This window comes from Silene latifolia, chromosome 9 (assembly GCF_048544455.1).
Source record: "Silene latifolia isolate original U9 population chromosome 9, ASM4854445v1, whole genome shotgun sequence".
Lineage (NCBI taxonomy): Eukaryota > Viridiplantae > Streptophyta > Magnoliopsida > Caryophyllales > Caryophyllaceae > Silene > Silene latifolia.
In genome coordinates this window covers 42,543,302-42,550,856 of record NC_133534.1, presented here as the reverse complement: position 1 = coordinate 42,550,856, position 7,555 = coordinate 42,543,302, and positions in this window count along the sequence as shown.

Below are 7,555 nucleotides of genomic sequence, written 5' to 3'. Positions count from 1 at the left end.
GTGTAACCTCTTACACGCAACTCAGTTTCTCCTCCAAACACTAAGAACGAATCCTTAGTCCTTCTCAAGTACTTAAGGATGTTCTTTAGGCTATCCAGTTACTCTCACCAGGCTTCGCTTGATAACGACTTGTCATGCTCAAGGCATACGCAACGTCGGGACGAGTGAAAATCATAGCATACATGATAGACCCAACAACGGAAGCATAAGGGACGGTCTTCATGTGTTCAATTTCCTTAGGGGTGGAGGGAGACTGTGACTTGCTCAAAGTAATCCTTTGGCCCATAGGTAGAAATCCTCTCTTGGAGTCTTTCATATTGAACCGGTCAAGAACTTTGTCAATATAAGCTTCTTGACTCAATGCTAGTATCCTTTTGGACCTATCCCTATAGATCCGGATACCCAAGATTCGTTGTGCCTCTCCCAAGTCCTTCATTTGGAAGTGTTTCCCTAGCCACTCCTTAACGGAAGTGAGTGATGGAACATCATTCCCAATGAGCAATATGTCATCCATATATAGGACGAGGAATGCAACCTTACTCCCACTAAACTTCATGTATAAACACGATTCTTCCACACTTCTAGTGAAACCGTATTGTTTAATAACATGATCAAAGCGATGATTCCAACTCCTAGATGCTTACTTAAGACCATAAATGGACTTCTTGAGTTTACACTCCTTCTTAGGGTTAGATGTATCCACAAAACCTTCAGGTTGTATCATGTACACCTCTTCCTCTAGAATCCCATTCAAGAAGGCGGTTTTGACATCCATTTGCCAAATCTCATAATCATGAAATGCGGCAACCGCTAAGATTATCCTAATGGACCGAAGCATAGCGACTGGAGCGAAGGTTTAGTCATAGTGTAAACCATGAACTTGGGTGAAACCTTTTGCCACCAATCTAGCTTTGTAAACATCCACATGTTTATCCATGCCAAGCTTAATTTTATATATCCATTTACAATGAAGGGGTCGCACTCCCTCAGGTAAATCCACCAAGTCCCATACTTGGTTTTCGTACATGGAATCCATTTCGGACCGCATGGCTTATAGCCAAAGCGAGGAGTCGGGACTAGACATGGCCGATTTGTAGGTAGTGGGTTCATCACTTTCAAAAAGTAACAAAACACCATCCTCTTCGATGTTACCAAGGTAACGGTCAGATGGATTAGAAATCCTACTTGACTTTCTATTAACAATTACCGTTTCAGAGGAAGAGGGAATGCTATCCTCCACGTTCTCCTCTACCTCATTCTCGGTTTGTGGCTCTCGAACTTCTTCAAGTTCAAATTTTCTCCCACTTTGTCTCCTAGAAATAAACTCCTTTTCTAGGAAGACAGCATCACGAGCCACAAACACTTTGTTCTCGTGTTTATTGTAGAAGTAATAGCCACGTGTTTCCCTTGGATATCCTACAAAAAGACATTTGTCAGACTTGGGTCCAAGCTTATTGTCAGACTTGATCTTGACGTATGCTTCACAACTCCAAATACGCATGAATAACAAATGAGGGACTTTCCCTGTCCATATCTCATATGGAGTCTTATCGGCCGCTTTAGTCGGGCTTCGATTTAGTGGAAATACTGCAGACAAGAGGGCAAAACCCCAAAATGAACTAGGAAGCTCAGATAGACTCATCATAGACCGAACCATATCAAGTAAAGTTCAGTTTCTCCTTTCGGCCACACCATTTAATTGCGGTGTGCCAGGAGGAGTCCATTGTGATACTATACCACAATCTTTTAGGTGTGAATCAAATTTAATATTTAAATACTCACCACCACGGTCGGACCGTAGGGTCTTTATCTTTTTATCCAATTGGTTCTCTACTTTATTTTGGAACTCTTTGAACTTGTCAAAGGCTTCACTGTTGTTCTTCATTAAGTAGACATACCCATATCTACTTAAGTCATCAGTAAAAGTAATGAAGTAGTGAAAACCTCCTCTAGCGGTGATGGTTAATGGTCCACACACATCCGTATGTATGAGAGCCAAAACCTCACTAGCTCGTGTCCCTTTTCCCGCAAAAGGTGCACGAGTCATCTTGCCTAGAAGGCAAGACTCGCATGTACCATAAGATTCGAAACCAAATGGTTTGAGCACTTTTGATGAAGCAAGTATCTTAATGCGTCTTTCGTTTATGTGGCCTAAACGACAATGCCAAAGGTAGGATTCGTTTGGATCACCCGTTTTGAGCTTTTTAGTTTCCACATGATAAACGTCATTAACATTATATAAAATATAAATGCCTTCAATTGAAATGGCCTTGCCATAAACCACATCATTAAAAGAAAAAGTACAACACTTGTCCTTAATCATAAAACAAAAGCCTTCCGCGTCTAACGCGGAAATGGAGATGATGTTCTTAGTTAAAGTTGGTACAAAATAACACTTATTTAAATACAACTCTAAACCACTAGCTAAAGTGAGCACATAGGTCCCCACGGAAATGGCGGCTACTCTAGCTCCATTGCCCATGCGGAGATCCACATCACCTTTTGCTAGTGCTTGCACGTCCCTTAAACCCTGCAAATGATTACAAAGGTGAGAGCCACATCCGGTATCAAGTACCCAAGTAGAACTACAAGCATAATTAACGTCTATCACATAGAGAGAGGAAATCATACCAATAGGCGTCACACGCCCTTCCTTGAGATCCTCCAAGTATTTGGGACAACTCCTCCTATAATGCCCCTTCCCATTACAATGGAAACATTCGGCCTCGGAGAGCTTGACACTTTTTGCCTTGGGATTGCCATTCTAAACGGCTTTCCCCTTTCCCTTGTCATTTTTCTTTGACGATTTCTTGAATTGAGACTTTTCCTTCCCTTTTCCTTTCTTGACTCCAAGGGACATGTTCTTTAACTTCATGGTTAAAACATCTCCTTTTTCACTCCCACTAGCTTCCATATCCCTCTCCGCTTGGGTGAGGAGTGCATGAATTTCATGGTAACTCTTATCCATGTCATTCATGTTGTAGTTTACCCTAAAGTGGGCAAACTTAGTGGGGAGTGAGTGGAGGATACGATCCACCACAAGAGTCTTAGGAATCTTACACCCTAGACGTTCTAGGATGTCAACATATTCGACCATTTTGAGTACATGGGGACCAACCTTTTGGCCCCTCTCAAGCTTAGCTTCAAAGAAGCGTGCCGCCGCATCGTATTGATGGACTTTAGGTGTTTTGAAAACATAGTGATCATACGAGTGAATATCTCGTACGCATTTAAAGAAATGCATGATAGCTTAAGCTTTGGCGACATCGAACATATCAACACATTCTTGATATCATTCGACATCCTCACATGGTCATTGTTTTGGGTAAAATTTACCGGTTAGTTGTTTTGATTAGTGAGTCAAAGTGACCGTCTATAACTACGAGCGAATTAAAGAATCACGGCGCAAAATAAAGTAAAAGACAATGAAAGAAAGATCGACGCAAAGAGTTTTTGGTGACGCGGAAAACCCGGTGTGGGAACAACCGCGGGGGGAGTCGGAATCCCACCAAGTATGCACTATAATTCTTTAGGAGATATTTTAATGGAAGTACAAGATAAAGGCTAGGAAATAAGGCTCTTTAGGAATGCTTCCTGCTGGATCCTCTGTCGGAGTTTAAGCTGGAGCCTCTGCCGGAGTTTCTGCTGGAACTGCTGCTGGAGCCTGAGTGTAATTTCTGGATTCAAGAGTGTTGTTGTTGTGTAGATATGGATCAATGATGCCGATGGTGGTATAATATGATGAGATGTTACTTGTATGTTTCTATTATTTTATCCCTCTCCCTCCATGAAAAGTTGGTCCCTCTTATGCTGCTTTCCACCTCCTTTTATAGGTGTGTTGCCCTTCTCTTACTCAGTCACCTACTTTCCTATTTTTACTCTAACAGTCCCCCTTGACTCTCCTCCTTTTTCGATAGCCGTTATAGACTTTTCTCCCCCACTTAATGCACTCAATGCCCCATTAGATGCTCATCTTAATTATTTCAAATATAGATGTTGTAGGATTTAATGGTTGTAACCTCCACCACATTCTCCTCCTGATTTGTAGCAGTCGTTACTTATGAATAGGATATTGTTAGTTGACTTGTTGACCTTTATGCTATGTCACCGACCCATGTCACATCGTCATAGCCAATCCTTGTTCGACACGTGGCGCATACAAATTGTGTAAAATTTGGTACTAACAATTGCCCCCAATTTTCCTTCTCAGTTTCCAATGAGGAGGGAAATTAGTCTTCTAGGATTTGGACGCTGTTGTTATTCTGCTAGAACAAGCGCCTGCCTGCTGTATACCTCGGACATAGTTCTGAACCTCTTCTCTGCACCTAGACTTGTACTTCCAGATTTTTACTCCAGGCTCCTGGTAGTCTAATCTGCTTGCTCTTGCTGGAACATAGTATATGGCTCTGGCAGACTGATTTCTGGGTCTCTTTCTTTTTTTGCTCATGTGAAGTAAGGCCGTGGAGGTATCCAGGCGGAGCCCTGCCGGTAGATGCTCATTGGAGTGAGGTTGACAGATAGGCAAAGCTGCCTCCTCCAGGATCTTCTTTCAGGCTCTCTACGGTTCTCCTACTCTGGAAATAGCAGCAAATAGATGCTTTCCAGATATCGACACATGGATTTCAGCCGGTGGATGCTGATGGACGCTGGGTCCTGCTCATGAAAGCTCATGGATGTTGGCCGAGCTAGTAGATGCTGAAGGATGCTGATGGAAGCTGATGGACCCTGGGTCCTGCTCATGAAAGCTTATGGATGTTGGGTCGAGCTAGTAGATGCTGATGGATTCTGGGTCCTGATGGAGATTGCTGGGTCCAGCGGATGGAACCGGTGGATGCGGGGTCCAGCTGGGACCAGCCTCCTCCTAACTTTACCGTTCTGCCTCTGAGTGTCAGGGGTAATTCTGGTGGTGAGAACCTCGAGCAGAACTTGCTCCTGCAATTAGTATGCAGCTGGTACCTGAAAAATGTCAGTGATGCAACGACGATTTACTAATGTATTATTTATTCTATATGGTGGCTAGACACCGTTGTGACCTTTATATGCTGTGAATGCAATGTCTATCAATGTGTCGTGATAATGATCACGTTTGAGCGTGTGTTATAAAGTCGCGAGTGTTCTACCGTTTGTTTTGTATTCTGCCGTTTCTGGCGTACTTTTGTTTTATCGTGCGTGCACCTTTTTTCGTTGTTTTATTGCCGGCCTTCGTTGATTGGAGGCTCTAGGATTCAATTGCCTACTCTGTTCAGAGGGGCCCCGCTTGCGTGGGTGCTGAGTACTACAGGAGCCTCGTTCGTCCGATCTATGGGTACTCAGCCATAGGCCCACGCTTCACTGTATAGACATACAAACTCCATCAGATTAGTTTTTGCAAGCTCCTTTCTCCAAAACACATGATTTCAGAAATGCTTTAAAAGTAGGTCTTGAGAATGTACTATAGATAAGCTAGGGTTTAAGATTCATAATGCTTAAAACATGCTAAAAATTATTTATAGTTCAAAAGTTTGAGCATGCCAATGGAAGTTAAAAGTCAAAAGATTTGAGAAGGAACCCAAAAAGATTTTATTTTTTTTTTTTTTTTTTTTTTTTTTTTTTTTTTTTTTTTTTTTTTTTTTTTTTTTTTAAAGTTTAATCAGAAATCAGGGCTCTTAGAAAGATAGGAACACTTAGCAAAACCTGAGACCTGGCAGAGTTGTATCTGGTAGACTGTGTACCAACATATGTCGTCTTTAAAAATTGAGAGGTGATGACGATAAAGCCTGAAACCTGGAATCTGGTGGAGTTGTATCTGATAGACTATATACCAAAATATGCGGTCTACTGGCGAATTGTTGGAGAGGCTCTTGCCCCCTGCATGTCTTGCACAGCTTCGCTGTGGAGGGCATGCAAAACAGCCTGGCTCCTGATCACCTTTCTCTTGCTGAGCAATTACTAGTTATGTTCCAAGCAGGTTGCAGAATGCCCCTGGTTCCTGCAGCTACTGTTTGCAAGTTTTTTCTTCCAGTTATTTCATTTTATCTGTGAGAATTTGGTGTTTCAGCATTCTGGTTGCTGCATATCTCCTGGATCCTCAGGCTGTTCGGACTCATTGATGGTTCAACGACATGCACTGCCCCCAGACCATGGATCTCTACCCTGCCAAGGATCACAATGTAAGATAACGAACAACCAACCACTGAATACCTCACCTCCTTGTTGATCCTCCAGAAATTGTTCTCTCTGAATGTTATTCTGGAAGCAGAGTCGTCTGATGGATCTTCCAGCTAGCATGATTATCTATTGGATATGTAGAAATACTGGTCCAGGCTTGGATGTTGCCCCCAGAGTAATGAGAGTGTCTGCCCCCAGATTCTGGTCCGCAACAGGGGATCTGTCTGGTTTTAGGTGCTTGACTTTCAGGGACTCTTCATGCTTGACTTTCAGGGACTCTTCATGCTTGGACGATTAGGTCCCCTCCTGGTACCCTGGCCCCTGCAGGTACCAGAGACTTACTGACATAGTATAATGTATGTTGAACTTCTTCCTGCTGTCGTACCACTACTTCACTGACTTCCACCTCGATTCCATCGGTAGATATAGGAACAGTGCTTCTCCCAAGTCTGGTTTGCCACAAGAGCCTCTCTAGATGTATGGTCAGCACCATAGGTAGCCCTCCTGGGCCCTGAGTCTTCCTCCAGCCGCATAACAGCGATTGCCTTTGTTTGTACTTCCTCGAAGGTAGTGCATGGGTATTTGGTCAGATCTTTATATAAGTCCGAGTCCTGGTGGAGCCCTTGGCGGAAAGCTTGTATGGCGGTGGCTATGTCGCACCGGGGGATTGCCACCTTCTCCCTGTTGAACCTGTTTAGAAAATCTCTGGTAGCCTCTTCAGGTCCCTGCACTATTCGGTATAGGTCGCTGGTTTGTTTTTCTGGTCTGCGGCTGCTGGCAAACTGCTGGTGAAAGGCATTGACTAGGTCGGCAAAGCAGGTTATGCTCCTGTTGGGCAGGCTGACGAACCATTGCAAGGCAGCTCCGGATAGGGTGGATCCAAACCCTTTACACATACAGGCCTCTTTCAAGGAGCCTGTCGCAGTGGTCACCATCATCTTTTGCTTGTAGTGGTTGATATGGTCAAGAGGGTCCGTGGTTCCATCGTAAAGCGTCATGGCTGGCGGCACGCATCCTTTCGGGACACCTACAAGGGCTATGTCATCCACGAAAGGGGAATCCGCGTAGCTATCTCGTGTTACCTTTTCCAGGGGCCTTGCTACACCAGGAATCCTGTACATCAGGTCCCTCAACTCCTGGTATTGCTGTTCCAGCAAGCTACCTGTTCCTGCAAGAGGGTTAGAGACAGGCAGATAAGAGCCACTAGATGTACCTCCCAGCCAGGCTCCTCCTGGGAATTGACTGCCTGGCTGACTTGCCAGGGGTGTTGCATGGACGATGGTCCCTGGTTGCCATTCTGGTGCCTGCTGAGAAGAGGCTCCTCCCATCCAGGTTCCTCCAGAGAAATATCCGTTTGCCGGATTCATTATACCGGTGCTGGGTCCTGGATTCCATCCCGCCACCTGCT